General features: G+C 43.2%; 1 long non-coding RNA gene across 1 annotated transcript; it reads left to right on the forward strand.

Moving 5' to 3' along the window:
• On the forward strand, nucleotides 1–25,420 carry LOC128103558 (uncharacterized). The gene is made up of 3 exons (XR_008215707.1): nucleotides 1–709; nucleotides 10,056–10,198; nucleotides 24,235–25,420. It is a non-coding gene; the product is annotated as an uncharacterized LOC128103558 (long non-coding RNA).
• Nucleotides 25,421–25,748: the final 328 nt, after the last annotated feature.

Genomic DNA, 25,748 nt, shown 5'->3' on the forward strand with positions numbered 1-25,748 from the left:
GGCATTTCTGGAAATTCAATTCTCGGTTTTTGAAAAAGTCTGGGGGAAACAAGACATCTTATTGTTAAAGTGGAATAAGTTAGCATAAGGCAGCAGCCCACTTTTAAGAAAAGCTGGTTTGCAAACAGGAAAGAATATTTCAAAACAGAAAGGTTGTCTATAAAACAGCCATCTGAAATAACTGCACGGCAATCACTCAGACAGGGAGAGGCGGCACCAGGAGCCAACAGCAAGAGCCAGGAGGCTGCACCAGCAAGCAGGCCCTACGCACACTGTAGCTTCTGCTTCCTTTTACCAAAAGTCAGGAGAAAGGCACACGTTCTTCAGAGTGGAGTTGCTGGCAGTGTCAGAACATGAGCAGGCCTTAAGTCTCAAGGAAAACTCACAAAGTAGAAGAGATCCCAGAATGGAAATACTAAGGTCGGGACCAGAAGAGGTACACAATCACCCCACAGAGCCAAGATCAAAGACACTCTGGATCAGAGAGGACAAGTCCAGAGGGCGACCAGAGTTCCAGCTCATTGAGTGAAAGAGGCCGAAGCCAGAGCAGCAAAGGAACATGTAACACAAAGCAGCTGTGGAACACGTGATATGGAGCTTTGGAGATTTTACCAGCAGGTATCAAATAACAGAAGAAACGGATTCCGAACCCTTGAAGACTAGAACCGTTGGTTCCAATCAGAGGAACACAAGCTTCAGAATAGCATGTGTAAGTATCATACATATTCTGTGGGAAGGTTGTGGGGCATATGCTCCTGGTGGGGTACATGTGGGTGTTCAAGTGCACATGCACACACATGTAGGGGCTGGAGGTCAACTTCAGAGCTCATCTTGCTTTTTGTTCATTCATTTCTTTATATGTGCAAAGGAATACATGTGTATTCCACATACATGGCATGCACGTAGAAGTCAAAAGACAACTTGTGGGAGTTCATTCTCTCTTTCCATCATGTGGGACTGGGGATCAAACTGAGGTTACCAGGCTTAGGGACAAGTGCCTTCATCTGCTGCATTAATTGCTGTGGTAATACACCACAACAAAGGCAACTTATAAAAGGAAGAACTTATTTGGGCTTTTATGGCTCCAGGGGGATAAGAGTCCACGATGGCGGAGTGGAGGCATGGCGGCTAGAGCAGGAAGCCGAGGACTCACATCTTCCAACTGCAAGCAAAGAGCCAAGAGAGCGAGCTGGGAATGGCTCCATGCTTTGACACCTCAAAACTCATCCCCGTGATGCACTTCCTCCAGCAAAGCCACATCTCCTAGATCTCTCCCAAACAGTGCCACCAACTGAGAACCAAATGTTCAGATGGTGGGCATTCTCACTCAAACTGCCACGCCCAGGGGCCATCTCACCAGCCTCCATCTTGTTTTTGGAGACAGGGTCTCTCACTCAATCTAAAGGTTTCCAATTCAGGAACCCATCTGGCCACTGAGTCCCAGGGATCCTCCTGTCTGTACTTGCCCAGTACTGCAGTCACAAGCACACATCACCAGCTCAGATTTTCACCTGGGTGCTGGGGATCAAACTCGGGTCCCCATGCTTGGGCAGCAACCACTTTGCTGACTAAGCCACCTCCTCAGGTACTGGATCTTAAGACTCAATGGGTAAATTGCATTTTCTCCATATACTAGTTCCATTCTTTGGAACATAAAGATAATGTAAGACCAGTTTCTCAACATTGAGTACATGACATTAGAGCATAGATAATACCAGATGCAAAGGCACAGGAAAAGTCCCACCTTCGTGCAACGTAGAGAACATAGCTGTTTGAAAAGCAGATGGCTCAACCGTTTCCCTTGGCTGCACTGCCAAGGCTGTGGACCCATTGCTAGGACTCAGGACCAGACCGACTTTACACCATCGGGGTGGCCAGAGATTGCAAATTCAAATGGCAGCTTATACAGCTGTTGATCTGCTTACCAGAATGACTGATAATTACCATCCTTCTCAGGATGACACAGGAGCCAAATAGAGGAAAGGGGGTGGCTGGAATGGAGGTGCATCTATGAAGTTTCCAAAATGAGCTGCCACGTACAAAATTTCCTGGAAAATAAAATCTATGGAATAAACTTTAGCAGAGATAGAACAAGAAAGATGGAGCATACAATAGCCAAGTAAGAAGTAAGATTAGTCTTCAATGAATCCATGTTCCTAAGACATGGTACATCCTGACACAGTTACGAAGGGTCCTTAAGAGTAACCCTTCGTAACTGTGTCAGGAGGATGTACCATGTCTTAGGAACATGGATTCATTGAAGACTAATCTTACTTCTTACTTGGCTATTGTATGCTCCATCTTTCTTGTTCTATCTCTGCTAAAGTTTATTCCATAGATTTTATTTTCCAGGAAATTTTGTACGTGGCAGCTCATTTTGGAAACTTCATAGATGCACCTCCATTCCAGCCACCCCCTTTCCTCTCTGCTTCATTCATGGGATATTGTGCCAGCGTTCTAGAATATCTGAAGTTAGAGTCTCCTCACCTGCTCAGCCCTGGAGGCTTGATAGCAGCTCATTAACCTTGTGTATCCACTGCATCTTGCTTTATTAGATTTGCTCATTTGGCTCCTGTGTCATCCTGAGAAGGATGGTAATTATCAGTCATTCTGGTAAGCAGATCAACAGCTGTATAAGCTGCCATTTGAATTTGCAATCTCTGGCCACCCCGATGGTGTAAAGTCGGTCTGGTCCTGAGTCCTAGCAATGGGTCCACAGCCTTGGCAGTGCAGCCAAGGCTGTGGACCATTGCTAGGACTCAGGACCAGACCAACTTTACACCATCGGGGTGGCCAGAGATTGCAAATTCAAATGGCAGCTTATACAGCTGTTGATCTGCTTACCAGAATGACTGATAATTACCATCCTTCTCAGGATGACACAGGAGCCAAATGAGCAAATCTAATAAAGCAAGATGCAGTGGATACACAAGGTTAATGAGCTGCTATCAAGCCTCCAGGGCTGAGCAGGTGAGGAGCAAATCTAATAAAGCAAGATGCAGTGGATACACAAGGTTAATGAGCTGCTATCAAGCCTCCAGGGCTGAGCAGGTGAGGAGACTCTAACTTCAGATATTCTAGAACGCTGGCACAATATCCCATGAATGAAGCAGAGAGGAAAGGGGGTGGCTGGAATGGAGGTGCATCTATGAAGTTTCCAAAATGAGCTGCCACGTACAAAATTTCCTGGAAAATAAAATCTATGGAATAAACTTTAGCAGAGATAGAACAAGAAAGATGGAGCATACAATAGCCAAGTAAGAAGTAAGATTAGTCTTCAATGAATCCATGTTCCTAAGACATGGTACATCCTGACACAGTTACGAAGGGTCCTTAAGAGTAACCCTTCTGAGGATATAGATAGACACATACACACACACACACACACACACACACACACACACACACACACACACACACTCAGACATAAATAACATCATGTGCTGGAGAGATGGATCTGTGGTTACAAACACTGGGTGCTCTTCCAGAGGATCCAGGTTCAATTCCTAGCACCCACATGGCATTCCACAACTGTCTGTAACTTCAGATCCAGGAAATCTAATGCCCTCTTCTGGTCTTCTTGGACACCAGGCATGCACATGATGCACATACATACATGCAAGCAAAACATCCATACACACAGAAGAATAAAATTTTCTCAAAATATCACAACTATATCGTTTTAACATGGCTCTGGATAAGCTCTTTCCAAAATATTATTTACCTACTTACTGTGCACGTGAACATAGAAAGGAACACACAGATATATCAGAAGTGCACATTTAACCATGTGACCATGGAGAATCTAGAATCCCAGTGCCTGGGTAACAGACTGTGTTATGTTAACAATGCTTACAGCATGGCGCAAGGTGAGTTCAGCTGGTAGCTGCTGTTTTCCACAGTGGGTTCAGCATTTTTCATTGATGTGTTTGGGAGGCTGGGGAGTAGCTATTTGTTGTCTCTGTTTAGGGCTTATGTGTAATGTTAACTAGCACCTCTTTAGATAACCATATTTACATATTTACTGTTACCTGTACCCTCAGATATTTACACACATGGGTGTGAAGGCTTTCAGGGCACATCTGAGATGGGTTCTCAGCTATGCAGGACTCCTGGGGGTAATAGATCTGCTGTGGTCTGTAAATCACAAACTGGAGGACTCTGATAATAAAGACAAGGAGTCAGAAAGAGGCTGTTCACTGTAAATAAGCACAGACTTATAAGATGGGAATTTCTCAGGACTGGAGAGATGCTCAGTGGTTAAGAGCACTTGCTGTTCTTCCAGAGAACCCAGGTTCAGCTCCCAGCACCTGAATATGGTGGCTCACAGCCATCAGTAACCAGTTCCAGGGTATCCAACACCCTCTTCTGACCTCCATGGACACCAATCATGCATGTGGTGCACATGAGCATATTTTTACCATGCACATAAAATAAATCAAATTTTAAAAATAAATAAAGGTAGATGTAACACAAATCTTAAAAGATCTTATTAATTAAAAAAAAACCCGAAGCCAGATATTGGGGTGAACACTGAAAAATCAGAGAAACAGAACAAGTCAGCCACGTTCTTATCTCTATGAAATCCTCAGCCTCAAGAGAGAGACTTCCTGCTTACTCACACCTCATATACCTTTCTGTGCCCTGCCATCTTACTTACTTCCTAGTGTTGGGATTAAAGGCATGTGCCGTCACACCTGGCTCTGTTCCCAGTGTGGCCTTGAACTCACAGAGATCCGGATGGCTCTCTGCCTCCCAAATACTAGGATTAAAGGCATGTGCTACCACTGCCTGACCTCTATGTTTAATATAGTGGCTGGCTTTGTCCTCTGATCCCCAGGTAAGCCTTATTGGGGTACACAATATATCACCACAGTTAGGGATGTCTTACTCCACACTTTTCTTTATCATAAAATTTAGAAATTTTTTCATTTTGTGTTTAAAGACTACCTTCATTCAGACATGTGATTCTGAAAAATAAGTTTTCCATTCCCAGAGTAGCCCAATGAGCCACACTAAGTAAATGGGTACATAGAATGAATTATCAAGTCTTACAGTTGATCTTCTCTGCCCAGGCTTGTCCTAGAGATTGAGGGTATATATTTGAATACGTTATAATTTACCTTTTAAATTGTTAAATAAACCCTTGTGAGGATTTGAAAGGGAGAGAGAACGCGTTGCTGACCTGAGTCTGAAACAAGATCCTATCTTGGTCTTCTCAGATTCCCATACAAAATAGCCCATACCAGCTTCAACAGCAGAGGTCTGTTTCCCCACAGCCCTGGGGACTAGTAAGGTGACCAAGGCACCGGTGTGGTCAGTTCTGAGTTTGCAAACAGCCAGACACCTTCTCACATGAGTTCACAAGACTGTTCCCCGGTGTGTACAGGCAGAGTAACAGACAGACAGACAGGGACTCTTCTTCAAAGGGCACCAATCTTGTCCAACTCTCATGATTTCATCACACCCTGATTACCTCGTAAAGGCTCTAACCCCAAGCATCGCCACCATGAGAGCTATAGTGTTAACACATATTTTGGCAGACAGGAGAGCTCAGTCCTACCAAGCAATGATTTTTTTAAATGAATAACAGTGTTCCACCTAAGTTCTATCAGTTTGGAAATTCTTCAGCCCATCCTCTCAGGAACCACAGCATAGGAAGGATTGAATGTCCATCCATCCCCTGTTAAAAGCATCCTTTTGTTCCACACAGAAGCAAAGACCATCACAAACTGCATCAGACAAAGCTGGTCAGTGTTCATTTAGTTCCCACAGTGGATTAGGAGATTACCACTTGGAATTCAACCCAATCCTTTTTACTTTGGTGGTGTTTCATCTTTTTTTTTTCACACTGACTCAGTTACTCTTCTTAATGTTGTTACAAAATACCCGATGAGAAGCAGCTCTCTTTTGACTCAGGGTTCCAGGTGACAGGGTCTGTCACGAAGGCACGCTGCATGCTGCAGGGGTGAGCCAGCCTGTGGAAGCTGAGGAAGGGGACACATGTGCTTTCTCTCTTTTCCCTTTCTACACACTCTGGGACCCTCATGTCGGGTGGTGCTACCCACATTCAGCATGGGTCTTCCTTTCTCTGTGAAGCCACTCTGGAAACATCTTCAAAACATGCCCAGAACTGTACCTCTTAGGTAATTCCAAATTCTAATTTTGGAATTAGGATTAATTAGGAATTAAGATTAATTAATTCGCCGGGCAGTGGTGGCGCACGCCTTTAATCCCAGCACTCGGGAGGCAGAGCCAGGCAGATCTCTGTGAGCTCGAGGCCAGCCTGGTCTACAAAGTGAGTTCCAGGAAAGGCGCAAAACTACAGAGAAACCCTGTCTCGAAAAACCAAAAAAAAAAAAAAAAGATTAATTAATTCAATTAGGAATTGAATTAACCATCAAACCTCTCTAACTCCAGCTAATTCAGATCAGTGAATAAAACCCAAAATGTTTTATTCAGGTATGCCTAACTGGAGACAAACACACTCCTGAGCAAACTCCTGGGCCACACTGCCGATCTCAAGTCTTTGGGGATCTGTATAATTGGCCTAATTCATGTTCAGACAAATGTACAGGAATCTGGTTGGTCTGAGTATGCACTGTGCCTTGAGTGGACGCTCACTCCATTCCAACCAACAGGGCCTAGGACATGTTTGCTTCTTCTGCACAAATAATTCTGGGTAAACATGGCATTGTACAATTGCCTCAGGAATGTTGGGACATTTATCCTATAACATTTATCAACACTACAGACAGATGATGCTCATCCTTGTTGATGAGAAAAACTCATTGGCTCAACAGTTTAGTCCATAAATATCCACTGTAGTGGCATTATCAGTTACTGTGATAAAATACTTGTCCAAAAGCAACGTCAGGAGGGGCCGGAGAGATGGCTGAGTGGTTAAGAACCCTGGCTGGTCTTCCAGAGGACCTGGGCTCAATTCCCAGCACCCATATGGCAGCTTACAACTGTCTGTAACTCTAGTTCCATGGGACAGGATACTCATGGCACAACACCAATGCATATAAAATAAAAATAAATTTTAAAAAAAAGCAGCGTAAGGAAGGAGCTGTTGACTTGGCAAATGCATGAGGCCGACAAAGTGGCTTTAGATGCAGCTCAGGAAACAGAGTGATGGATGCTGGTCCTCTGCTTGCTTGTTTCTTCCTATTCCATCCAGGACCCAGCCCTTGAGGTGTTGCACAATATCCAGGGGAGGCCTTCTGTCTGCAGTAAACCTTCTCTAGAAACACCCTCACAAACATGCCCAGAAGTTCCTCTCCGTGGGAATTCTAAAACAGGTCAAGTTAAAATGAAGACTAACCACCAGAAGTGGCATGCTTTGAACTCTTTCTCTTTTGTGTGTCTAACTAAGGGTTTTAGCTCTGTGGTCACCACAAGGTTTACATAAAGCATCGTATACTGATAGCAGGCTAGCTTGGACCTGAGTTGAACTTGCGTAAATAAATATTCTCCTCCTATATCCCCACTCCTCCCTTAATTTGCTTTGAGGTTTGTTGTTGTTTGGGTTTGGGTTGGGTTAGGTTGCGGTTTTTGAGACAGGGTCTCATATAGCCCAGGTTGGCCTCAAATTATTTGGCTAAGGGTGACTTTGAACTCCTGATCCCCCAGCCTCCACATCTCAGAGACCTGAGGCCCCAGCTTCCACGTCTCGGAGACTGCTTGGATTGTGTTTGCACCAAGCCCAACTTAGAGTTTTGTCTTGCTTTGCGTGTGTGTGTGTGTGTGTGTGTGTGTGTGTGTGTGTGTGTGTGTGTGTTTTAGTCTCTCTACATAGCCTAATCCAGCCTCAAACTTGTAAGCCTTCAGCCGAATGCTAGACCACAGGTGTGTGCCCTCGTGACTGGCTACCTAACGACACATGATGCGTCTTTTATGACACTTAGTCACTGTAGCTATGATTGTTTTAAGTTGTTTTGTCTTTGTCTTTTATTTTCTTTCTTTTGCAGTACTGGGAATTGAACCTAGAAACTCTTACACATGCTGGACAAGCACTTCACCATTAAGCTCCATCCCTCGCCCTCTTTTCTTACTTAAAAAAAAAAAAAGAAAAGAAAAGAAAACCTTTTGAAACAATTCTAATCAAGTTTCCCATGTATGCAGACCCCCACTCCCACCTCCCACCCCCCACCCCCACTCCCACCTCCCACCCACCACCCCCACTCCCACCCCCACCTCCCACCCCCCACCTCCCAACCCCACTCCCACCTCCCAACCCCCACCTCCACATCCCACACCCAACCCCCACCTCCTACCCCCCACTCCCACCTCCCACCCCCCACTCCCACTTCCTACCCCCCACCCTCACCTCCTACTCCCCACTCCTACTTCCTACCCCCCACCCTCACCTACATGAGACCCAGTCTCAAAAACCAAAAAGCAAGAACTATATGGCTTCAAACTCACCCTGTCATTAGACAGGCTTTCGACTTACAATCCTCCTGCCTCAACCTCCAGGCAGCTGTGACTATAGGCCCATGCCACTATCCCCAGCATGCCTTCCTAGTCAAGAGAGAATTTATCTTCACATCACCATTACAGTACACTAAACTGTATAGTGTGACTATATACCATAGTGTGACTATATACTATAGTGTGACTATATGCTATAGTGTGACTATATGCTATAGTGTGACTATATGCTATAGTGTGACTATATACCATAGTGTGACTATATACCATAGTGTGACTATATACCATAGTGTGACTATATGCTATAGTGTGACTATATATCATAGTGTGACTATATATCATACTATGACTATATATTATAGTGTGACTATATACTATAGTGTGACTATATACTATAGTGTGACTATATACTATAGTGTGACTATATACCATAGTGTGACTATATGCTATAGTGTGACTATATACCATAGTGTGACTATATACCATAGTGTGACTATATACCATAGTGTGACTATATGCTATAGTGTGACTATATATCATAGTGTGACTATATATCATACTATGACTATATATTATAGTGTGACTATATACTATAGTGTGACTATATACCATAGTGTGACTATATGCTATAGTGTGACTATATGCTATAGTGTGACTATATGCTATAGTGTGACTATATATCATAGTGTGACTATATATCATACTATGACTATATATTATAGTGTGACTATATACTATAGTGTGACTATATACTATAGTGTGACTATATGCCATAGTGTGACTATATGCTATAGTGTGACTATATACCATAGTGTGACTATATACTATAGTGTGACTATATACTATAGTATGACTATATACCATAGTGTGACTATATGCTATAGTGTGACTATATACTATAGTGTGACTATATACTATAGTATGACTATATACTATAGTGTGACTATATACTATAGTGTGACTATATACCATAGTCTGACTATATACCTTAGTGTGACTATATACCATAGTCTGACGTGTGACTGTATACCATAGTCTGACTATATACTATAGTGTGACTATATACCATAGTGTGACTTTATACTATAGTGTGACATATACTATAGTGTGACTATATACTATAGTGTGACTATATACCATAGTGTGACTATATGCTATAGTGTGACTATATACCATAGTGTGACTATATACCATAGTGTGACTATATGCTATAGTGTGACTATATATCATAGTGTGACTATATATCATACTATGACTATATATTATAGTGTGACTATATACTATAGTGTGACTATATACTATAGTGTGACTATATACCATAGTGTGACTATATACCTTAGTGTGACTATATACCATAGTCTGACGTGTGACTGTATACCATAGTCTGACTATATACTATAGTGTGACTATATACCATAGTGTGACTTTATACTATAGTGTGACATATACTATAGTGTGACTATACTATAGTATAACTATATATCTTTTGCCACTATATACCATAGTGTGACTATATACTATACTATGACTATATACCATAGTGTGACTATATACTATAGTGTGACTATATACTATTTTTCTACTGACTTTTATGTTCATGTTTTCACATTGCCATCCAGCAACCTTTCAAGGTCCTATGCTCACAGAACGGGTAACGCACAGCCTGCTTCTGATGCCCTTCCTGTTGGATCATTTATGCCATAGTACAGTGTGTGGAAGAAAGTCTTTGAACTGAAGTCAGCAGCCTAAATTTGCCATATTGGTAAGCCATACCTTTTTTTTGGGGGGGGGAGGGTTTCGAGACAGTGTTTCTCGGTATAGCTTCGGAGCCTGTCCTGGAACTTACTCTGTAGCCCAGGCTGGCCTCGAACTCACAGAGATCCGCCTGCCTCTGCCTCCCGAGTGCTAGGATTAAAGGCGTGTGCCACCACCGCCTGGCTAGTGAGCCATACCTTTAATTTGCTATTATAAGTTCAAATCTATAATCATCTCACTAGATGAAGTAAAAAAAGAAATTCACAGTAGGATCTGTATATTATATTGTTCTCTCTCTCTCTCTCTCTCTCTCTCTCTCTGTGTGTGTGTGTGTGTGTGTGTGTGTGTGTGTGTGTGTGTGTGTGATCTTAGTTTTAGATAAATACAAATACAAATAACCCCATGTTGGTGCATGGGTTCATATGTTAACCTGTGTGTTTGTATCTCTGTATGTGTGAGCATGTGTGAGTACAGAAAGTAAAAAGTGAAAGAAAGCATTTGTTCTAGGACACTAACATTTAATTACTGCAGATGGAATTAGGGACTCACTTTTTTATTGCTTCATTATAATTATCACATATTACTCTTGTAAAAAAAAAAAAACGAGAGCCATAGAGAGCATTAGTAATCCTGTTTCATTATTATGAAGAAATAACTGAAGCGCGTTAACATTATAAAGAAAAGAGGGTTTGTTAGCTCACATCTCCTGATACTTGAGGTACACACACCAGTCCCGATGTGGAGGGTGGAAAAGGAAGTACCTCATCTAAAGTAGGCTGCCAAAGACACAGGAGTCCCACTGTCCCTTGGGGGCATACCTCCAGTTAACTAAGTCCTCCCACTAAGCCCCACCTCTTCCAGGTTCTGCTGCCTCTCCACTGCCAGAAACCCTCAGGGGACAGACTCTAAGAGTTATAAACCACAGCAGATATCAGATCAGCATGGTGCTTAGATGTTCATCCAGAGTTTGGGCATGGTTTGGTGCTGGTAATGTAAATTGTTTTTTTGGATTTTTTTTCTTCTGTGTATTTGGCTAATTCTTGCCCTCTTTAGTTCTTTTGCAAGAATATTTAGATGTGGTCCTAAATAGACCACAGTTACCTAATTAGACTTATCTAATTTAAATAGCAGTTTCCAATTTTTTTGTTTTTTGTAATTTTGAGACAAGGTCTCATCATGTAGTCCTGACTGGCCTGGAACTCACAGAGATCCACCTGCCTCTGCCTCTGCCTCTTGAGTTGCTGGGCAGTTTTTATTTTTTTCAATATTTTTTATTTCATGTATATGAGCATACTTAGCAAGCTCCAGGCCAGCCATGTGTACATAGTGAGACCTTGCCTCAAAAACAAAACAAAAAAGAAAAAATTTGGGTCCTAGAGAGATGGCTCAGAGGTTCAGAGCACTTTCTGATCTTCTAGAGGAACTGTGTTCAGTTCCCAGGATACACATTGGCTCACAATCCCTTAACTCCAGCTTCAGGGGATCCAGTGCCCTCTTCTGGCCTCCTCAGAAAGTTATGCCTGTCCTGCACCCATCTCCTCATTAAAAGTGAGCTCTTCCACAAAGGAGATCCTACTCCCAGCTCCACCACCACAGGATGGAAAGTTCTTGTTCATCTCACTCCTCCTGCCTCAGAAATGCTGACGGGAGCCTTGATTCATCTCTCCACGGACAGCAGAACCCCTGAGCATTTGCAGGATTAGGAAAGGGCACCACTGACTTCAATTCCCTGTCATACTTTGTACTCTTTCCCAAGAAAATGTGAGAATATTCACAAGCAAGCAGATCTGGACATTCGTAAAAGTCCTTGCCATGTGAGGTTCATATTTTCTTTTCCTCTACAAGTGGGAGCTGTCAAAAACAAATTAAGTAATTATATGGTGTTGCCACAGCTGTGTGTATTCCTCATCGCATGACATGACCGTGGCTAGGGGATGACTTTCTCCTGCCTAGGTTGCAAAGTGTTTATATTGGAAGGTGTGTTGTCAGGGCACACTCAGCTGTTGCCAGAAAAACAAAGTAAATAAAAGTGATATTAATGACATGGCACAGCTTTGCGGGTTGTGTGTATGTGTGTGTGCATGCATGTATATGTATGTACATGCAGAAGTGTGTATATGTGTGTGATTATGTTTTTGAGTCTGTGCACACATGCTTTTATATTTATATATGTGTATGTATGTATGTACATGTATGTATATGTTTATATGCAAGTGTACAGTAGATGCTGGGTTTTCCTATGACAATAATGCTGATTAATATTTTTCCTAACTACTAGAAAAATCTCATAAACATAAAAGCAGAATGTTTGCCAACTGTCAAATAACTCAATAAATAGACTATCCTTAGTACCAAGAGGGTTTACCAGCCACGCTATTTTTAAAAATTAGTAATCTCCATTGAAAAACTTCATATAAGTAAATAAAATCTGTTCATTCAAGGAAATGGTATCGTTGAGCTGATAGTCCGACAAGGTACGTTTGGGTTTTGATGATGATCTTGTCTGATACATGTAGAAAAATATTAAAAAGTTGGAGAGATTGATTTCTCCATCATGCACCCAAAGTGTGCAGTGACTTCAGCAGTAGGGTCTCAGCGTGCGGAGACGGTAGGCGACCAAGAGAATGACAGCAGCCTATGCTGTTCTGGGTCCTCTGTACCCTCCCCCAACACCTCATAGGGAGGAATCTCAAATCTCAAGCTAATCTGAAAACTTTCTCCCTGCTAGGCAGCTCTCATGGTGCCTATGGTTCTGGAGGGTTAGAGTCCATGACGGTTATGGAAGGAACATGGCAGCGTGCAGGTAGGCCTAGTGCTGGAGCAGTGGCTGAGAGCCATACCTCAGCTATAACACAAAACAGAGAGCGCTAATTGGGAGTGGCACAAGTCTTTTGAAAATCAAAAGCCCATCCACAGTGACACACCTCCTCCAACAAGGCCACACCTCCTAATCCTTCCCAAACAGTTCCAGCAGCTGGGAATCAAGTATTCAAATACATAAGCCTATGTGGGACATTCTCATTGAAACCACCACTAGGGTGTAGCTATGTAGGCTGCTAGGGACAAAAAGAGAGCAATGGTCTTACCTAGCACTGCTGGATCCCAAGTGCTGCAATATGGGCCTGCTAAGTAATGTGTGCCCACCGATACAATAGTGGCACTGATGTTAAGAGATAATTAATGAATTTCTGATTAGATTTGAAGCCTGTCCATAGTAGGGAATTTCATGCCTAGTACTGTAATACTGATCAAAAACTCATGGCTGGGAAAGTCATGGGCCCTAGGGTAAGTCCTGCTTTTGTTATTTTGCTAAATGCTCATGCTGTCAAATGTCCTTCTAAATATTTTTGTTTATGCCCATAGACCTGAACTGCTCTAATCTTGGTCACAGAAGTTTCTTTTTGCAGTGGGCAGCAATAAATGTAATGACATATAATTGGTCAGAGTATTGAGAATAAGAGATGGAGTGCCCATCCCTAAATGGTACATCTGTATCAAAACCCTCCCCTGCCAAGCCTCAGGGATCATCACAGAGGTGGAGTCAGAAAGAAGGTAAGAGCCAGAGGATGGGAAGAGTGCCATAAAGTATTATCATCTGGACATGACATGGCTATCCAAACCATGAACTCACAGTAACTGTGGCTACCTGTACAATACCTATACAAGTTCAAGTCAGAAAAAAATCCCTAGCCTAGATGGGGCAATGATCGCTGGGCCCCACAACTTACTGAGGCCCAACGCTTACTGAGGAGCTATTGGGAACTGAGCATGGAAAAGCATTCTTTTTTGAGAATGTGGCCACTGACAGATTTCCCATGGTCCAATGGATGGCCCTACATCCATGAATGTATAGGCAGCACTAACCAGACTTAGTTATTAGTGGGTTATTTAAAAAAAAAAAAAGGGCCGGGCGGTGGTGGCGCACGCCTTTAATCCCAGCACTCGGGAGGCAGAGCCAGGCGGATCTCTGTGAGTTCGAGGCCAGCCTGGACTACCAAGTGAGTTCCAGGAAAGGCACAAAGCTACACAGAGAAACCCTGTCTCGAAAAACCAAAAAAAAAAAAAAAAAAAAAAGGCTGGGTGTGATGGTACAGGCCTTTAACCCCAGCACTTACACAGCTACCTGTAAGTACAGCTCCAGGGTACTCAACACCCTCATCTGGCCTCTGTGGGCATTCCATGTACATGGTGCACATACATACACACAGGCAAACATTCATACACACAAAATTAAAACCAATAAATATTTTTACAAGAAAGAGAAAATAAAAGAGGTACCACAAGACCAGAAGAAATGCTAACAAAGAGAGGCTGGGGCATGCTAAGGCATGAATTTCCAAGAGATAAGAGAAACAGCCACATGTAAGCCTGTGACAAACTGAATGGAGAGAGAATAAGAGAAAAGTCCCTTGTGGCACAAGGGCTACTGTTCAGCCATAGCCGTTGCCAAAGGAGAAGAATGTGGGGATGAGTGGGATGAGATGGGATAGGATGGGTGCTGGCTCTGCAAAGTCAGCAGGAGAGACAGTGTTGGGAGGACACCGGAGACACTCGAGCTGTGGGAGTTGATGAGTCAGGCAAGAAGAACTCACCCCAGTTCCCGCTCCACCACCACATCAAAGGCTCAAGGATCAGCCAAAAAATGTTCAACTCAACCATTGCACAAGCGATCTTGGACCTTGAGAATATAACCAAGTTATTGGGATAAACACCCTAGCCAGATTTTTGTGGACTTGGGATGAAATGATCAAATGACTTTTTCTAAGGGAGGTGAAACGGAAGGACAATGTTTAGGCTGCACCCTCAACACTCTGCAACTGTAATAAGGTAATTCTAGAACTCTGTGAATAACTTAACGGAAAATCATGACTTGCAAAAACCTAAATCATAGTCCCAGACTATTGTCTCTAGAAGTCTGTGTTCTCTGGGATTTTTGAGGGGTGTGAGTCCTGTATCCACTTAGCATCAGGTCTAGAAATCCAAGGTCGGTGTGCGGCTCCCTCTACTGGCCAAGCAACTCAGTCTCCTCAGGACACAGCTTTTCCCTAAGGACCAAAAGGCAGAAGACAGTACATGCTTTTGTTCGTTACTTTTGGATTTGGGGGAAGTTTCGGGGGGAGCTTATTGCTTTGTTTTGTTTTTGAGACAGGGTCTCACTCTGTAGTCCTGGCTAGCCTGAACTTCCTATGTAGACCACCTAGTCTTGAAACCACAAATAGTCTCTCAAATGGTCCAGGATGTACGTTCTTTCTTCCAGTTCTCCAATTCCACTCATCTATTCAAACAAAGACATTCCCAGAGCAACAGGTAAGTATTTCCTAAGCATACTCAGTGTCTCAGGCCACATTATAAATGCTATGGAAACAGAAGGTCCAACCCACTTTCACTGGGGAAGAAAGCAGCTAATGAGGCGAGTGCCCATTTGGATTCTTTATAATTCCATGAGTATGTAGACTCCCACACACACGAGTGTTGAGTTCTTCCCCAAGGACTAACTCACATCGCATCAGCTAGCTGCCAAGGGGAAAGACAATAGTGTGACTCGGCTGTAAAGCCCATGAACCACAGCAATGCTAGGATGGCAAATGTCCCTAAGGGTGCAATGGTGGCACTTACCTGCCAGGGGTAGTCACTAGCTGTCTCATTAGACTTAAGGCCCACTCAACAAGAACGAACCCATGCCCAGTACTGTAAGCCTAGCTAAGTACCTGTAGGTAGAGAGGTCACAGACACTTGAGGAGAAACTACTACCGACATTTTCTAAATCGATGCAGCTTCTAACTATATTTCTAAGTACTTCTTATACTCACAGTTAACTCTACCTCTCACCCCTCATCAAAGAAATTTCTTTTTGCATCAAACAGAGACTGTTATAGAAATCTACAAGTGGTCAAAACGCTAAGAACAAGTGAGATTTTTGTGCCTAGCCCCAGCTGGTACATGTACAGCACAAACGCTAAGCCTGAAGCTTAGAGAATGAGAGAGAAGAAAGATTGTAAGAGCCAGAGGACCAGGAAGCCTGCTGTGAGATAGTTTCTTCTAGATGTGGTGGGAAAGCTGTGTCCGTGAAATCACACAACGATACAGTCATCGAAACAAGACCTGAACAGTGGCCATGAACATGAGTGGGAGAAATTTCACAGGGCCCCACCCCAAGTGAAGAGCTAAAGACAATCAATGGCTGCTGAACAAGGAACAGACCCTAATGGCTTATCCAATCTTAGTGGTAGCTCCAAACACATGTACATACAAGCAACACTAAATGGACTCAATATATATAATCCTAGAAGAGGTCACAAGTTCAAGAGAGAGGGGAAGGAGGGGAGGAGATGATGTAAATACAGTACTCAAGTATGATACGCTCAAAAAACAGGAATAATTTAAATTTTAAAAATTCAAATTCCATGACTTCTTCCTTAACTAACTGGGGCCGTGGGTCTCATAGCAACTTTGATCTTCCCAAGCATCCTATCACTAAATTGCTTTGTTTTCCCAACCTAGAAATGTTACACCCGATACTGCCTTGAGTGTTTAAACAGTTAAATATTTCATCCCCTTTGACTTCTCACATATATCTGTTTTCCCTACAAATAAAATAAGTAAAAATTTGTTTTAAGCAAGAAATGCATGACTCGACATAATTACATAATAAATACAAAAATTGTATAAAAATAAATCATGTTTATCAATTTACCTCTTTTTTATTTTTTTGAGACAGGGCCTCATGTAGTTGGGGCTGTCTTCAAAGTTACTATGTAGCTAAAGATAACCCTGACCTTAAGATCCTCCTGACTCTACCTCTTGGAGCCGGGGTCTTAGGCATGCACCATTACTTCTAGCTTATGTGATTCTCGGGATCAAACCCAAGCAAGTACTCTCTTATGAGAGTACTTTTTTTTTTTTTTGGTTTTTCGAGACAGGGTTTCTCTGTGTAGCTTTGCGCCTTTCCTGGGACTCACTTGGTAGTCCAGGCTGGCCTCAAACTCACAGAGATCCGCCTGGCTCTGCCTCCTGAGTGCTGGGATTAAAGGCGTGTACCACCACCGCCCGGCTTGTTTTGTTTTTTGAGACAGGGTTTCTCTGTGTAGTTTTGCGCCTTTCCTGGATCTCACTCTGTAGATCAGGCTGGCCTCAAACTCACAAAGATCCACCTGCCTCTGCCTCCCAAGTGCTGGGATTAAAGGCGTGCGCCACCACCGCCCCGTCCCCCATTTTCCTTTTTTAAACTAGGCATGATGGTGTATGTGTATAAATCCCTGCACTTGGAAGAATGAGGCTAAGCTTGAGGTCAGCCTAGGCTACACAGTCATTTTCCAAACACACACAATGTTCTTTAAAATAACATGTTAAGTAACTGTCAGCAAAGCCTCATGTACGATGCAATAAGGTTGGTTAGTAATCTAAAGTAGATTGTCTTACACTGATGAATTATGCTCTGTGTAATCCCCCAGCAGGTGCTAAGAAAATAACTCCATAGGGTAAATGGAGCAAGGGCTGGTAGGTACGGCTCCGTTGCTAAAGTTCTTGCCGTGTAAGCATGGGGAGCTGAGTTCTGACTCTGAGCATCCCATCAAAGCCAGGTACAGTACCGACTGGAGGTGGAGACAGCCAGATCCCTTGACCCCAGTCGTCAGCTAGTCTGGGTGAATCAGTAAGCTCAGATTCAGTGAGGAACTCTGTCTCAGAAATAAAGGTGGAGAACAATGGAGAAGACACCTGCCACCAACCCCAGCCTCCACACACATGCATGCCACACACGTATAAATCCACATGCACATACATTACACACACCTAAAGAAACAACAGCAAGAGATTTTAAATGGTCTGCCAAAAAATCTACATAACACAAAAGAAGGCAATAAAGGAGAAACAGAGGAACAAAAAAGACATAAAATGTAAAAAAAAGGCAAGAATAAACCCTACCTCACCAATTTTTCATATATGAAGAAATAGATAAACACATATTCCTATAAATCTATAAATATAAAGAAATAGATACACACTTCTGTGTCTGAAGGTGTTGAAACAGGTTTTTTGTAGACTAGGCTGGCTTCAGACTAGTTACACAGCTGAGGATGATCCTGAACTCCTGATTCTCCTGCCTCTACACCCCACACGGTGGGATTACAGGCATGACCCACTGAAAATGGCTCCTGAGCATGGAATTCATTCATTTATTTGTTTGTTTGTTTGTTTTGCTTTGTTTAGTTTTGAGACAGGATCTCATATAGCCCAGGCTAGCTTCCCTGGAGATGAGACTAACCATAAACTAGTTGATCCTCCTGAGTGCTGGGGACCACGTGAGCCACAGCACCTGGGCTGAGTACAGATATTTTTTTTTTTTTTTTTTTTTGGTTTTTCGAGACAGGGTTTCTCTGTGTAGCTTTGCGCCTTGAGTACAGATTTTAATTCTCTGAACTCAAGAGAGGAAAATAGAGGAAGACAGATATGTAAATCAACCATGGTTTGGGGGCAGTAGATGGACAGGGGCATTGGTTTAGGAGCACAAGGTCTCAGCTACATATACTTAGAGACCATTACAGAAAAGCCTAACAGGACAGGCAAGAATCACAGGTCGTAGAAGGCTTCTTTCCCAACATCATCAAGATGTGCAAAATCAGTTGGTGTGTGTGTGGGGGCGGGGTAATCCCTTCAAACCCCCCCACAGCAAGAGGCCTTCCTTTGCTGTGAAGCAAACTTTGCCATGATCCAGCCATCTTGAATAGTTGTGGCATGTTCTAGTGGCCATCATTGGCAAGTCGCAGTTGTACACCCAGAGGCTGTAGGAGCAATGAGTTTCCTTAATAGGCATATCACTGCAAAACCCAGTTCCCTTGCCTGCTCCCAGCATGCATCATTCCCACATCAGGGCTAAGCCAAGATGGCAACTCCCAGAGGAGTCTCCTCAGCTACCCACAAGAAGCAGAAGTCCTCATCAGAGGTGATTATGGTTACAGGTCAATCTCGTGGTTCCTCCTGATTAATAGCCTGGCTTATCAGAGAAGCCAGAAGTGACCACAACCCTTCGAGTTTTTGGAAAACCCCAGCTGGCTAAGTGTCAGTGTGCATCAAGCCAGTCCTCAGTGTCGTCTAACCACATCACCCTCTCCTGGAACCCAGCCCTTTGGCTGACACTCTCCTGTGGAGACAGAGTGTCCCTCTCGAGGCTCACAAATACCACTTATGTGTCTTTGTTCCGCTCAGCACTCAAAGCCCTGGGTCTTCCAGCCGTCTAATCCCCCCATCTTCTCCTCTTATTTGTTCAGCTTGTTCCCGCCAAAAATCATCTCAATGTTTTCAATTTCTCTCTCTTCCCCTCTGTCTCACTTCCAATTTTATTTTATGTATTTGCTTTTTGCCTTCAGATAAAAACAAGCAGATGAACTACACTGTGTGTCTCATGCCTTCTCCCCAGGTTCCACGTGCAACCCTCTTTCATTTGGCTCATGGCTCTTTATTTCTACTTTATTTTATTTATCGTTTGTTTTTAATACAATGACTCCTACAGCGACTGAAATAAAATCAAGGACCCCAACAAGATCCAACAATAGCCCATGTGGTAACCGTGGTCAACCCACACTGCCAAAGTGACCCCCAAGAGGAAGCCTGTGCATCATGCCTGCCTGCCTTCCTTCTTCTTCCTTCCTTCTCCTTCCTTCCTTCCTTCCTTCCTTCCTTCCTTCCTTCCTTCCTTCCTTCTCCTTCCTTCCTTCCTTCACTTTCCTTCCGTCACTCAACTCCAGCCTACCACAGCACTCTTTGCCACCTCAGTCATCCTAGATTTTTACATTTATGAGAGAGAGAGGTACAACCTGTACATTTATTTCTTCTTCCATTTGTAGAACTGTTTTTGCATTTTATTTTAAATATGCTAAAACTTAAAGGAAAACGTTTTTTTCTCTTTTTTTTTTTTTTTTTTTTTTTTTTTTTTTTCGTTTTTCGAGACAGGGTTTCTCTGTGTAGCTTTGCGCCTTTCCTGGGACTCGCTTGGTAGCCCAGGCTGGCCTCGAACTCACAGAGATCCACCTGGCTCTGCCTCCCGAGTGCTAGGATTAAAGGCGTGCGCCACCACCGCCCGGCTTTTATGTATGTGATGGATGTTACAGTGGCGGGTGGAGGGAATTCAGCTAATGTGTGCACATACTCACCATCTGAGTTTTGCTGGCTAGCCAACGAGCTCTTGGAATCTGTCTCTACTCTCAATGCTGGGTCACAGGTACATACAACCATACTGGTATTTCTACATCTGTGCTGGGGATTCAAACTCAAGTCCTCAAGCTTGCAAACAAAGCTGGCCATTTCACAATCCCCAGAAAAGGCTTTAATAGGACTGGAGAGATATATCAGTTAGTAGACTGCTCATCTTGCATGCACAGAGTCTTAGATTCAATCTCTAGCAGAATATAAAGATAAAAATAATGATAAAATAAAAATGAAACATCTGCATGGTGGCACTTGCCTAGAAGCACAGCACTTGGGCAAATAGAATCACCAGCAGGGGAACTAGGTGAGACTTTGTTGCAATCTGTGGAGATATAATAACTGAATAACTATTATGTTCTTAATACCATGCTTGACTAGATAGAGGCTATAAAGGGCTTGCAAGGAGAAGGCACCTCACAGCAATGTACCTGTGGACTTCATGCTTCAAGATTCATACTTCTGCTCTCCCAGTCACATACATTACTGCACTCCCCCCACCCACCCCCACCTCCACCTCCCGCAGAAGCTCAGTGGGTACCCACTAGGTCTCAAGCCCAGTATTGGCTGGTTTTGCTGCCACAGGCCTGGAAGATGGGTGCCACTATCCTCATTTTTCCAAGGAATTTAACAGAGATTCAGAATCTTCAAACACTTGAATTTAGTCACACGGCTGCCACAAGGCAAAGAGCATTGGTACCATACCCACGCAGAAATCCCAGCATGGCTGTGTGTGCTGTGACCCAGCACTCAGGGTGGAGACAGGCAGACTCCAAAAGCTAGTGTCAATGTGACAAAATATCCGAGAAAGGCAGTTTAGAGGAGAGAGACCTGTTTAAGCTCACAGTTTCAGACACCTCATTCCACCACAGTGGAGTGTAGCTAGAGTTTTCCTGCCTGGCCCACAGTCAGGACAAATCTCTGATACCCGCCAGTCCCACAGCCGCTCAGACCCAACCAAGTAAACACAGAGACTTATATTGCTTACAAACTGTATGGCCGTGGCAGGCTTCTTGCTAACTGTTCTTATACCTTAAATTAATCCATTTCTATAAGTCTATACCTTGCCACGTGGCTCGTGGCTTACCAGCATCTTCACATGCTGCTTGTCATGGCGGCGGCTGGCAGTGACTCCTTCTGCCTTCCTGTTCTTTTCTCCTCTCTGTTAGTCCCGCCTATACTTCCTGCCTAGCCAATGGCCAATCAGTGTTTTATTTATTGACCAATCAGAGTAACTTGACATACAGAACATCCCACAGCAGTGGGGAGGGAGAAGGCAGAACAGAACACAACTCCCATCATGGTAGACAGAGGGGAGAGAGAGCAAGAAGGAGAAGGAGGGAGGGAGGGAGGGAAATGAATGCCCACGGTAGTTCATTTTCTCCTTTTAGCCACTGGGTACCTAGTCTCTGCCACGATGCTGCCTTCCACATCCCCACTGTCCCCACTGCAATGTTTTTTTTCCATGCCAGGGAATTGAACCCGGAGCCTTGAGCACTCTGGGTGAGGGCATCACCACTCAGATATAGCCCAAAATTCAGTACTACATTTTTAAACCTAGTAGTTTTCATTGTAATTCTTTCCAAATTTTTGTTTGTTTGAGACAAGGTCTCACATATCCCAGACAAGCTTCAAATTCATTCAGTAGCTCTATATGACCCTGAATTCCTGATCCTCCTGAGTTTTTGAATTACAGGTGTGTGCCACCAAACCTGGTTTATGCAGTGTTGGGGACTCACGCACACCAGGCAAGCACTCTGCCAATAAAGCTACAGCCCAGCATCCCCCAATGTTTTTATTACTAAAATTTTCCATAGTAGGCACAGTACGATTGTCTCCACATTTTCTAAAGTATACTAGAATCTTATCTCTGAGCTCTTGCTAAGGCAAAACAGAGTGTGTTATTTCAACTGCCTGCACAAAGCAGATTCTCAACACTATTGCATGCTGGGAGAGAGTCTGACCTGCCCGTTCCTTGTCCATGTGATTGTGGTGGAAGCAGACATGACATTATAGTGCAAACAAAACAAAGATGAGCTTGCAAAATACATGGTTTAAATAATCCTAGAGCTGTAGGCCACAGATCTCCCTTTTCAAGACCCCAAATCTCATATAACCATAATCATGTGTGGTGGGGGGGAATGTTAAAAACACAGCTCCCCACTAAGCCTTCCAGACTTAGTTATACCACAGTTAAATCAGGTGACTCCAACACATGATTCACACACACACACACACACACACACACACACACACACACACACACACACACACACACACAATGTTTACCAAAATAAGACTTTCAGAGGAGAGAGTATACTGTTCTCAAAATCCATTCAGAATTTCAAGCCAGGCTTTCTGTTTAGTTTGACTTAACTGCTGTGTCTCTTTCTTCAAAAATAAAAGTCCCTATGACACATACAGTCTTCCATTCTAAGTCTCATGGTTCAGACATACTATAAACACAATTTGTCTTAGTGGATGTAGGTCATGAGTCAAGCCTGTTACTACAGTGATGTATACATTTTTTACTATGGAAACTTTTAGTCATGCACAGAAATTGTCCAAGGAATAGTATAACCAACTATTAAGTACAAATCACCCAGATTCAAAAACTGCTAGAGGGCTGAGGTGTAGCTCAGTGGCAGCATGCATGTGTGGCATACATGAAGCCCAGAGTGGGACTCCCACCACAAATAGAAAATATTAGACATATTATAAGTCATTTTAAATACAGCATCCTGCCTTGTCTTCCAACAGTTACAGTAAACAATACCAACACCATGAACATATCAGTTGTCCAATCTAAAAACACACAGAATTTCAACCTGAAATCTTCAGAGGAGCCTTTGCTTAAAGCAGCTTTCCTATGTCCCCTGAATGACAAAGTTGCTGTGGAAAATTCATGTCATGGTTATTAAGTTAAAATCTCAGATTTGGGATATGTCCTGTCTTCCTTAGGGTTTCTATTGCTGTAATAAAACATTGTAACCAGAAGCAACTTGAGGAGGAATGGGTTTATTTTCTCACACCTTGTAGACCCTCATTCAGGGAAGTCAGGGCACGAACTTATGGCAGCAACCTGCAGGCAGAAACTGATGCAGAGGCCATGGAGGGTGCTGCTTCCTGGCTTGCTCCCCACGACTTGCTCAGCCTGCTTTCTGAAATCACCCAGGGCCACCATCCCAGGAGCAGCACTGACCATGGTGAGATGGGTCCTCCAAAATCAATCATCAATTAAGAAAATTCACTGTAGGCTTTCCCACAGTCCATCTGGAGGGTGAGACATTTTCTCAGTTGAGGTCCCCTCTTCCAAAAATGACTCAAGCTTGGATCAATTTAACATAAAATTAGCCAGCACACAAGTCTATCAGTTATTGGTCAGGGAAGCCCCAGAGGCACCCAAAGTAGCACAGGATGTTGCCATCAATCTTGATTGCAAGACCCTCTTGCTGAAGACTCTATATACTTTGGTTGCAGGATATAGAGAAATCAAGCTAGAGATGACCTGAAACCCTTCCAATCTGGGAGGTGCTGTGTAGGCTTCTGAGAGAGAAAAGCCATCATTGGTCTTACCCAGTGGTGAACCCTGAATGCTGCAATTTCAACCTACCAGGTAAAACATGCCCATGGTACAACTGTGGTGTGAAGGTTATGGAATTAACCAACCACTTTCTGCTTGGATCTGAGGCCTGCTCCACAGAAGGGAATTCATATATCGTACTGTAAACTTGGCCAAGAGCCCACAGCTCAGGAAGCCACAGGCCCTGGTAGGAAAAGGTTGATTACAGTTGTTTTGATAAACACACAAACTGCTTTCTAAATATTTTTTTATATCCATAGATCAGTGCTGCTCTCACCCTTGGCCAGAGAAGCGTCTCCCTGCCACAGGCAGCAGTTAATGCAGAGACTTCAAACTAGGCATGGTGCTGAGAATAAGTCACTGCTGGGTGCTCAGCCCTAAATGGGACATCCGTATTACCCTCTTCCCTTCAAGGTTCAAAGAACATCATGGAAAAGAGTACTGACAGAATATGAGGCCGGAGGACAGGGCTTCTGTGAAATGCCACCTTCTGCACATTGTCTTCAGAACTCACCACAGCTATTGTTAGCTGGCCAAGATCAATTCCAATTTCCACATGCCACTGCCATATTAATGAATAAGAACACTCCAGTGGACAAGAGCTTTTCAAACACTGTATTTTCCAGTTACAAGCACTTGCTGCTCTTGCAGAGAACCTGGGTTCAAATCCCAGCACCCACAGCTGCTGTGGGATGTTCTGTATGGCAAATGTGTTGCTGATTGGTCAACAAATAAAACACTGATTGGCCAGTGGCCAGGCAGGAAGTATAGGCGGGACAAGGAGGAGAATAAAGCTGGGAAGTGGAAGGCTGAGTCAGAGAGACACTGCCAGTCACCACGATGACAAGCAGCATGTGAAGATGCTGGTAAGCCATGAGCCACGTGGCAATGTACAGATTTATAGAAATGGATTAATTTAAGCTGTAAGAAAAGTTAGCAAGAAGCCTGCCACGGCCATACAGTTTGTAACCAATATAAGTCTCTGTGTTTACTTGGTCAGGTCTGAGCAGCTGTGGGACTGGCAGATGAGAGAGATTTGTCCTGACTGTGGGCCAGGCAGGAAAACTCTAGCTACAAATGGCGTCCAAAGTGGTGGCAAGAGTTTCCATCTAAAAACTGAGAAAAAAGATTCTAAAACGGAGCTAAAAACAGCTTCCTAATTGTCTCTCTCAAATGAGCTGCAGCTGCCGGTTTTAGCTACTGGTGGGTTCCTATCCTGCGCGCTTGGCCTGCTGTATGGTGGGAATGAGGCCTCTGCAAGTGGCACATTAAGCTGCATGGTGGATTTAGCCTTTGCTAGTACAAAACAAAAAAAAGAGGTTTTTGGACTACACGCTGCTTGGATAAAAGCATAGACCCACGATAGCTCCCAGAGCTGATGGTAAACTACTGTTGCCTTGTTGGAAAGCTGAGGTGGGCGGAGCCAGCAGCCACAGCTGCTGCAGTTTAAAGCAATAGATTCACAATAAGACAGATTCAGATGTAATAGTTTACAATGTATGTAAAATATATGTAGGCTTAAAAGAGACAAAAAAGGTGATATATACAGTTATAGAAACAAATACATAATTTTTAAAAATAAAGTCTTTAAAAAGACAATAAAATTAATATAAAAAATAAGCCACATAAAGATAAATATTACACAGAGAATCTGGATTGCATTGTCTTTGGGATTTTTAACTACAGAAAAACATTTGATTGTAAAAGCTGTTGAGTCATGCCAAAATGTATATTTTTTAAGGTACCTTGACTTCAAAATTTGGATATAAGGATA

This window comes from Peromyscus californicus, unplaced genomic scaffold (genome assembly GCF_007827085.1).
Source record: "Peromyscus californicus insignis strain IS unplaced genomic scaffold, ASM782708v3 Scaffold_8__1_contigs__length_139910024, whole genome shotgun sequence".
In the NCBI taxonomy this organism is placed as follows: domain Eukaryota; kingdom Metazoa; phylum Chordata; class Mammalia; order Rodentia; family Cricetidae; genus Peromyscus; species Peromyscus californicus.